Genomic DNA, 9,181 nt, shown 5'->3' on the forward strand with positions numbered 1-9,181 from the left:
ATATATTTAAAATAACATAGATGTTTACAAAATAGTGAGCAGTAAATATTTGCCAGATACAATTCCCAGAGAGGTAGATAATTCTGGAAGAGGGAAGCAGTACCCTAAGGGGAATAAAGAAGCTTTGGAGAACCATTTCCCTACCTCTTACACTAATCCAGCTGTTCTACATTTACCCCACCTTATTTGCTCCAGCTTCCCATTCTGTATATAACCATGACAGCATCTTTTTAGGTTTCCCATGATGTACATTAGGAGGAATATAAGAAAATATTTTTAGAAAGAGCTTTTGGAAGTACATATGGTTGCGGGGCATGCAGACACAGTGAGCTTTGGGAACACACAGCTTTGACGTTGGGAGAAAAGAAGGTCCTCTTTGAATGTACCTGATCAATCCACAATGATCATGTAAAACTGTATTGCAAGATGAATGGTGGAATTTGGGGAAGAAGAGGGGAAGCTAAGCTTGACATCTGACACAAAGATAAAGAGTGGAACCTAATCATTGACAGAGTGAAGGTAGCAAATAAAATGCTTCAGTATTTGTGTTTACTATAGGCACTCTCTGTGGGGCCTGGAGAGTTGTGTTCCCGTGGGAAGCAAGATTGGAGCAAGAGTGGGGTCAAGACATGCCCAAACACTATAAATCTCATTCTGAGATTGGCTGGAGTAGGATTGCTTCCGTTTCTCCCTGCCCCAGGACTGTATGCCACAGGTGGGGAAGCAGAGACTGAACGGCAACACCCGGCTCAAAATCTGTTTTATTTTTAATTTTTGAGATTATAATTTAATTACATTACCAACTGTTCTTCGCTCTCTTCCAAACCTCTCACATGCTGCTCCTCACTGTCCTTCAAATTCATGGCCTCTTCCTTCATTAATCGTTATTGTATTCATGTGTATGTATATACACTTAGTTTCTTAAATATAGCATATATAGACATGTATGTGTACATGTGTGGATGTGTGTGCCTGTATGTGTGTGTGTGTGTGTGTGTGTGTGTGTGTGTGTGTATCTTGGTTGATCTGTCAATTCTTTCAAGAAAAGCTTACTTGTGATATTCTCACCAATTTAATTTAGATTCCCTCTTAATTTCGCATAAGGGAAACAACCGTTGGACTTCAAAGTGACAGAACACTTGTAAAATAATCTTAATCTTCTGATGAAAAGATAAAATAACCATTAGACCCAAGTTTGGCTCTGAATAAACCTGGAAAGGTACACGGACTCCTACATACCTTGGCCTAATTATGGCTTTGTAGTAGATAAACCTTATTATTTTGAACACTGAAAGGTTTTTTCCAGTCAGGTCCTGCAACATTTCTAAGGAAATCATGTTTAAGATGCAATGAAATCTGAGTAGTGCCACTAATGTCAGCCAAATGTGTGTCATGATCTGGCTTATCACAGGCATAGTCTTCTATGATCCAACTCCTTTAATGTTTCAGTTGAGTTAGTCAAGTATGGTGCTGAGTCTGCCAATAATGCCTCAGTGTTTAAATTTATTAACACAGAATGAGAAACCCCTGGGATATGCTGGGTGTAATATAAAGCTGTTGATGCAATTCCAGAAATAACTCTGTAATTATGAAAGGGAAGGGCTTCACATTGCTCAATAAAATCACCTTAAAGGTAAAATTTGAAGAGTGATTAATCACATTCTGTTCAGGTTCGGACAATGTACCTACCTCATCACGGCATGCCAACCCACTCTGTTCTACTTCTTTCCACTTCAGTGTCCACGTCTTGCTCTGTGTATTTGACTGTAGACAAACCAGATACAGGTGCCAGTGGTCCTAAGAGAATGCTGCTGCTCCGTTTTAGTTTTCCATCTCAGTCTCTTTCTGTATTGTTCTGCACCCTTGATCCAGCACTAGGTCCAATATCAGTTGTTTTCCTTGCCTGTGGCTGCTGTTCCACAGAGAGAAAGGATGTTTGGATCTTAGAAATAAGAAGAAGAATGGGCAATGACCTAATTGTTGTTTTAGATCCTGGCTGTGATGGGAGTAGCCTCAACTAATGAGACCTCTACACAGTCAGAATCAATCTGAGACCCTAAGGTTCCTCTGCTTGGTAGAAGATAAAGAAAGACAGTCAGGAATGGTAACTTAAGACATTGAGAAAAGATTGTGGTTATATTAATAGCAATGAAAATAAACAGTGCATGCCATTTTTTTTGTTTCAACAGAACCTATATGTATTTAAGAAAGACAAAGGCATGTGAGATGTATATATCTATGTATCTGTGCCTATCTTTCATCTAACATTTATATATTGTCTATAGTCAGCCTGGAAATGAGAAGTAGAGCTAAAATGGCATATATATGTATTTATCTTTATATATGAACATTTAGAGGTAAATGCATCACTGGTGAGAGGGGAATAGTGACCTAAAGATGAGAGAAAGGGAAAAATTGAGACCACACTGAATATCAGAGACTGAGAAACAGCTCATAGTGAGAATTCATCATTAACCTATTACTACACTGTGAAGATGCGTAACTTCACATCAGTGTCAAATTTTTAGCTAAGTCTTTAATTACAGGAATAACAGGAAGAAGATACCAGCTAGACCACACTTGTCCTGAGTTTCGGGTATCTCTTAAAGTTGGGGAGAGCAGCTGAGTGTAGGATGGGTACCACCACACACAGGAAGAGTCAGCCATGTAACAAACCTAGTCCCCTGTGGCCCTCAAGAGAGGTTGGCTTTCCAACAGAGTGCTTCTCACTATCTTGGGTTAGCATTTGTTGTTGCAATGGGGACTGAATACTGGAATCCAGTGGGTAGAGTTCAGGAATGTCTCTAGACATCCTATGATGTGCAGGTCAGTTTCCACCACAAAGAATGCTCTGACTCCAATGTTATCCATGTTGAGATTAAGATATGCCCATGTAGACCTGCTCATTTTCAATCCCAGAATCCTGCAGTGTAAACTTCTAGCATCTTCACAGAATGTTAGAAAGCATTACTCATTCGCAGTGTAAAAGACTCAGTGTCTTGTTTTAAGTCAGCAACTATGTTACATCCCACCCCTGATTGCCCCCATCTCATGGTTGACACTTCCACAAAGCTCAGATGGCGAAAGGTCATACTATTGTATACCTAAGACTTCAATATGAAAATAATGAAGTATGTTATATTTAAGACAAAAATAAATCTTATTAACACTTTTAAGTAATTATTACATAGTCCTGTGGTTAGATTCATCACAGGCAAATAATCTTTTAAAATACTAAATGATTTTTTGACCCTAATTCTTTTTCTTTGCATTTCCTACATGGACTTTTAAAAATGATTCATAGACCAGGCAGCAGCAGCAACCTGTCATGAGCTGGATGGGAGTTAGCCTGGATCCCTTACTCGGATTTTTGTAACTTTTTTTTCTTAATTATCCTACTTCCACATCTCTATGTGCTACTATATTCTTTTGTTCTTCAAAACTTTTAAAAGCTGAGGTTGATGCTGAAAACTATAAAGTCTATGCTTTCTTTCTTTTTTAAAAATTGAAGCTATCATAAAAATTGGTCATTCTTAGGGGGTCAGTAAAAGAGCAAATAGTTCCTACATGCTCCTCTGGTCATCTTCAAATCCATGTACACACAGCCTAATACCTGTCCCTTGACACACAATGTCCCAGCTCAGCAGAAATCCCTCCAAGTGACTCACAGAACACCACAGAAGGAGAGCATGAGTCACTCAAATACAGGCATAAATTTTAATCAGAGAAACTGATAAGACTTCTGTTTAAAAAAAAAAAAAAGGAGAGCAGCTTACAGCTGGGCCACCCTCATAGATTTCTTCAACAAATGTGAGAAGATATTGCTTGTACTGGCAGGCTAGTTTCTGTCCTCAGAAACATCAGCTTCTGTCACGTTATAGGCTTGGAGAAGGGTTGAAAATGATATTTCAAAACAAGGAAGGAGAGAGTGAGTCTCGTTTTCTGAAAATCTTTACCTCTGTTTATTGGAAATAGGAGAATGATAAATTCAAACTATTTTGGGACTCTGAGTTAAGATTTTTAAGTCTCTCTTTCCTTCATACACACACACAGAGAGAGAGAGAGAGAGAGAGAGAGAGAGAGAGAGAGAGAGAGAGAGAGAGAGAGAGAGAGACCGGCAGGCAGACAGACAGACAGGCAGACAGATAGACAGACACAGAGAGAGAGACAGAGACAGGCAGAGACAGAGAGCTAGGGAGGGAGGGAGGAAGGGAGAGAGATGGAGATGGACAGAGAGAGAGAGACAGATAAAGAGACAGAGACAGAGTGAGACAGAGAGAGGGGTACTAGAGTCCCTTATCACTGAGAAATTAAATGTTGAGAGTAAGGAAGTGGGGTGTGTTTCTAAATGTAATTCTGAACTGTTCTTTTCTTTCTGATAAAAGAGGTGCAAACATCTTAGTGAAATCAATTACGCTGTCTGTCACCTGTGTAACAAAGGTGGGCACATCCCTATCTTAACAAGAGTACTAAAAACTACAGAAAGATAAATAAAAAAAAATGGCAACAGAGAAAATGTAGTGGGGTTGATTTTATTGGCACATTCACCTATACATTTCACAATACCACAGACTTGGTAGCACATGCTCCTTAAACTGAAGGGCACAGGGTCTGGCATGGCTTAGTTCTGGGGGATGCTCTGCAACAGTCAGTTTTACTAGTGGTTCAGGAGTCAGAATCCCGGAGTGGATGAGTGGAAGAAAGAGGAGTAATATCCAAATTTTTCCCTCTGAACAAAAACCTCATTGTTATGAACGAACTTTTTGTAACATGGAGAAAGCAAGAAAACCACTCACAGATCTTCTGTCTTCCACGTGTTAGGTCCGGAAAAACCACTATGGCATGATAGAGTATGGTCAATTCCCGATATAACCAGGAAATGAGATAGAAAGGCCTTGTTTGTGTGTTTTGAAGAACATAAAAACGTGTGTCCAAAGGGGGCTTTTGAAGGGGTGTACAATGATGTGAGTCACTGTCCAGGACTCTTCTTAGGAATTCGAGAACCATGATACAACTTCCAAGGGCATTGCTATCATTGGCTACTGGATGACCACACCCCTCTTGGGTCATAGATATCTGCTTCCTGGTTGAGAGAAAAAAGATGTACAGGCTAGCTAGTACTTACATCTCAGAGTACGTAGGAGAGTTCTATGGGATCTGTCTGCACACTTTTTCTTCCTTTGTTCCCATGGGCATTGGGTCCTAGATAGTCCCGGTGAAGCCCTGTTGTGTAGCAGTTTTCTTCTACCTGAAGCATTCTTTCCAGGAAGGCGAGGGGGATGCTCTTGAGATAAACTCGTGTGTCTGAGAAAGCTAAAATAAGAATCTCGAAAGGGAGGAGATTGACCAGCTATGCTCTGGGAAGAGGATCTCTGCGAACATTGGGCTGGCTACAGGTTGTGCAGAAAGAGGTCCAGAATTGCAACTTTCGTAAAACGAGTTGGGATCAGAGCTTTTGGTAATATGGAGGCTTGTGATCTTCCCTCACCCATCCAATGAAAACTCAATGGTCACCAAATTGGAGTTCAGTGCATTTGACGCATTTCAAATGGCATGCATAATAAATCTTGAGGTATTCACAGTAAATCAATACTCAGCATACACATGTGGTATATGGTGTTTGATTTCTCTACATCAATGTTATTCATATTATTCTTAGTATTCTTTGTGAAGAACGTTAATATATTGCTTTTTCTTCACTTCTTCAGGAAGTTTTCATCTTCGGTCATGTTTATATGATAACTGATAAGTTATTTTATTACCACCATGACTTGCTTTTATCATTCCATTTACCTTCTCTGGGAGCAAAGCAGTGGATAAAAGCATTAAAATATGCATATATGATTACATAGGCAATTAAATTATAATACAAATATTAAGGCCTCCTTGAGAGTGAGACAGAGATTTGCAGTACATAATATATGAAGAAGTTGTTTTCTTTTCTTTTCTTTTTTCTCTTTCTTTTGTAAGCATGATTTTACATTAGTGTCTGATAGTGCATGCTGTTCTCAATTTGGGGGGAGGGGAAGTAGTCGATAAGAAAGTCTTCAGAATTAACTGGCATGGTTGACTTTCCAGAAAAATCAGAAATGTGTGAAATATGAAAATTGATCTGTTCATCAGTATTGTAAGCAGAACCCAGCTGAGTGGTTAAGGTAGTCATTAGAGACAATGCCACATATCCAAGGTTAAAAATGAAGAAGAAACCCAGTAGATAAATGCCACGATTGGGTTGCAGTTGAGCATATTCTCCAAGAACTCAGCTATCCTACAGTAAGATTTCTCTGCTCATATTATCAGTTGTTTTTTACTAATTGATCCCAGACAGACTTTACATTTGTGTAATCCAGAATGAGGGGTGAGTTACACCCTTCCTGCCCAGTGTATTTGATAGTTATCTCAGCATAATGTTATCATGCATCTAATCTTTATCCCATATGCTGGGAAAGCTACACATACTTTCTTAGGGAGGGTCAGGGTGGAACAACTCCAAGATTTAGACTCCAAACTGTTTTCAATTAAGAAATGGCTTCTGTGTTTCCTCCACTCAGGTGCTTTTGATTAGTAAAAAGCACAAATATTCAGTCACAAGGATATGCAATCCCATGGTCAGAGACTACAAGGACTAATTAAATGCTTGGCTGTTTTTCATTTCTATACATTCCTTGACACACATACAGATGCTTCTTGAACCTTCTTAACTTACCCTTACACACTGCTGCCAGAGTCCACAAGGGTGATGAAGGAACAGCCAAAGTTGTTTTGAGTTTTGCATTTGGGCCATGGCCCCTAGGACAGAGACCTTGAGCTAAAAAGCTGTGTGACCTTACAGAGCCTTGGCCTTGCTGTCCCTAGAGTCATGCTTCGAGATGTGGATTTTTTTCTACCATTGGCAAACAGATGTTCACGTCTACATCTTTAGATGAAAAGGCTTAAAATGTTATGTGCATATGATAGTATGTAGGAGCATGGGAGCATGCCTGCCTCCTTGTGTTTGTGTGTGTGCGTGTGTGTGTGTGTGTGTGTGTGTGTGTGTGTGGTTCATAGTTGATCCTGATAATGTCCACTACACTTAGAATCCAGGGTTGGGTGAATGCCTTTGAGGAAAACATAAAGGAGAATTTTCCTGGTTTTATTCCCTAATTTTTATCCTCCTCTACACAGACATTTTCTGATTAGCTGTCAAGTGTGACTATCTGCTGAATATCCAAGGCTTTCCTTGATTTTTCACGTAAAAACTGAAATACTTAGGATGGTGTCCAGACAGCTGGTCTCCTCCTAGCAACCCATCTTTTATCACCACTGTGTGCAGTTTAACTCTCTGCTCAAGCCCACTATTGTTTATCATTTGTGCTTATATTGATTGCCTCAGTTGGATTTCCAGTTCAAACCTGCACCTCCCAGCACATCATTCATCTTATTATATTATTCTCCTACTTAGCATTATTTCCAGGTGCTACTTTGCACAGAGCTCTAGGGCTTGTATAGTAGACAGTCACACAGACAAAAAACATGCCCCTTTCATTCTGTGGGCATTTCTGTTGTGCATGACACATAACGTTAATTGGCATGTGGAATTCAGTTAGTGACCATGAAAACTGACCCATTGCCCACTCCCCTCCAGTACATATCCTCTATTCTTGTCCACATCCTGTACCAAGTCACTTTCTTAAAGAAAGACTTTTGGGTCTGAGTTACCTCACTATCAGACCCAAAAGGACATGCATGGTATGTACTCACTAATAAGTAGATATTAGACAAAAAATAAGTATAGAATACCCAAGATACAGTCCACAGAAATCAAAAAGTTCAACAAACTGAAGTGCCCAAGTGACCATGCCTCAGTCCCACTTGGGAGAGAGAAGAAAGCAATCACAAGTAGGGAGGGAGAGGGGGACCTGGGTAGGAAAGTGGATGGGGGGGGACCTGATCTGGTATTGGGTGAGGGAAAATCACTGAAGCCCTGAGGGCCAGCAGAAAGAATGGAAACAAGCAACCTTGGGCGGAGGAGGTTGGGGGGTCCCTAATGCACCAGAGACTTGGAAGGTGAGAGACGCTCAGAACTTAAAGGGAGGGACTTAGATGAAATGCCCAACAGTAGGGAGAGGGAATTTATAGAGCCCACCTCCTGCAGGAAGACAGGGCATCAAATGAGGGAGGGGGCATCCCACAGTCACAACTCTGACCCATAATTGTCCCTATCTGAAAGAATTACAGGGATGGAAATGGAGAAGAGCCTGAGGAAAAGAAGGTCCAGTGACAGGCCCAAAGAGGTAGTGAGTTCCTGGGGAGGTCCCAAGGCCTCACACTATTACTGAGGCTATGGAGCACTCACAAAAGGAATCTAGCATGACCACACTCCAGAAGACCCGACAAGCAGCTGAAAGAGTCAGAGGCAGACATTTGCACCCAACCAATGGACAGAAGCTGCTTGTCCCTGTGGTTGAATTAGGGAAGACTGAAAGAAGCTGAGGAGGAGGTCAATCCTGTAGTAGGACCAGCAGTCTCAATTAATCTGGACCCCAGAAATCTCTCAAACAAACAGCATACACCAGCTGATATGAGGCCACCAACACACATACAGCAGAGGACTGCCAGGTCTGTGTTCATTCAGAGATAATGCACCTAACTAACCCTCAAGAGACTGGAGGCTCCAGGGAGTTTAGAGGTCAGGTGATATAGAGGGTGGAGACAACCATGTGGAGACAGGGGGGTCTGGAGGAGGTATGGGATGTGGAGCAGTTGGAGGGTGGACGAGGGGCAGGGAGACATAATAAAATGTGGAGTGTTAAATAAATAAATAAATAATTTTTTTTCTTTTTTTCTTGTTTTGTTCTATTTTTTTTTACATTTTTAAATATTGAATTATGATGAGAAAAGTTACATGATTTCAATTATCTAAATTTTTAACATTTAAAAACATATTTTAAGTAAATAGAATTGCATCACATTCTGGTTTCTCTTTTGTACCCCAACTCCTCCCAGGGATCCCCCTTCAAAACCTACAATATGTTTTTGTCATATTACTTAGGATTTATAAAATATTAAACAATAAAAATGAGTATTATAAAAGTTGTTTGATATAAAACAACAATCAGTTTAACAGATTTATATAGTTGTTTGTCTACAGCAATACTGAAAATACATACATTTTTCTCAATATAAATTTTAAATAACTCCA

The sequence above is a fragment of the Mastomys coucha genome, unplaced genomic scaffold (genome assembly GCF_008632895.1).
Source record: "Mastomys coucha isolate ucsf_1 unplaced genomic scaffold, UCSF_Mcou_1 pScaffold14, whole genome shotgun sequence".
In the NCBI taxonomy this organism is placed as follows: Eukaryota; Metazoa; Chordata; class Mammalia; order Rodentia; family Muridae; genus Mastomys; species Mastomys coucha.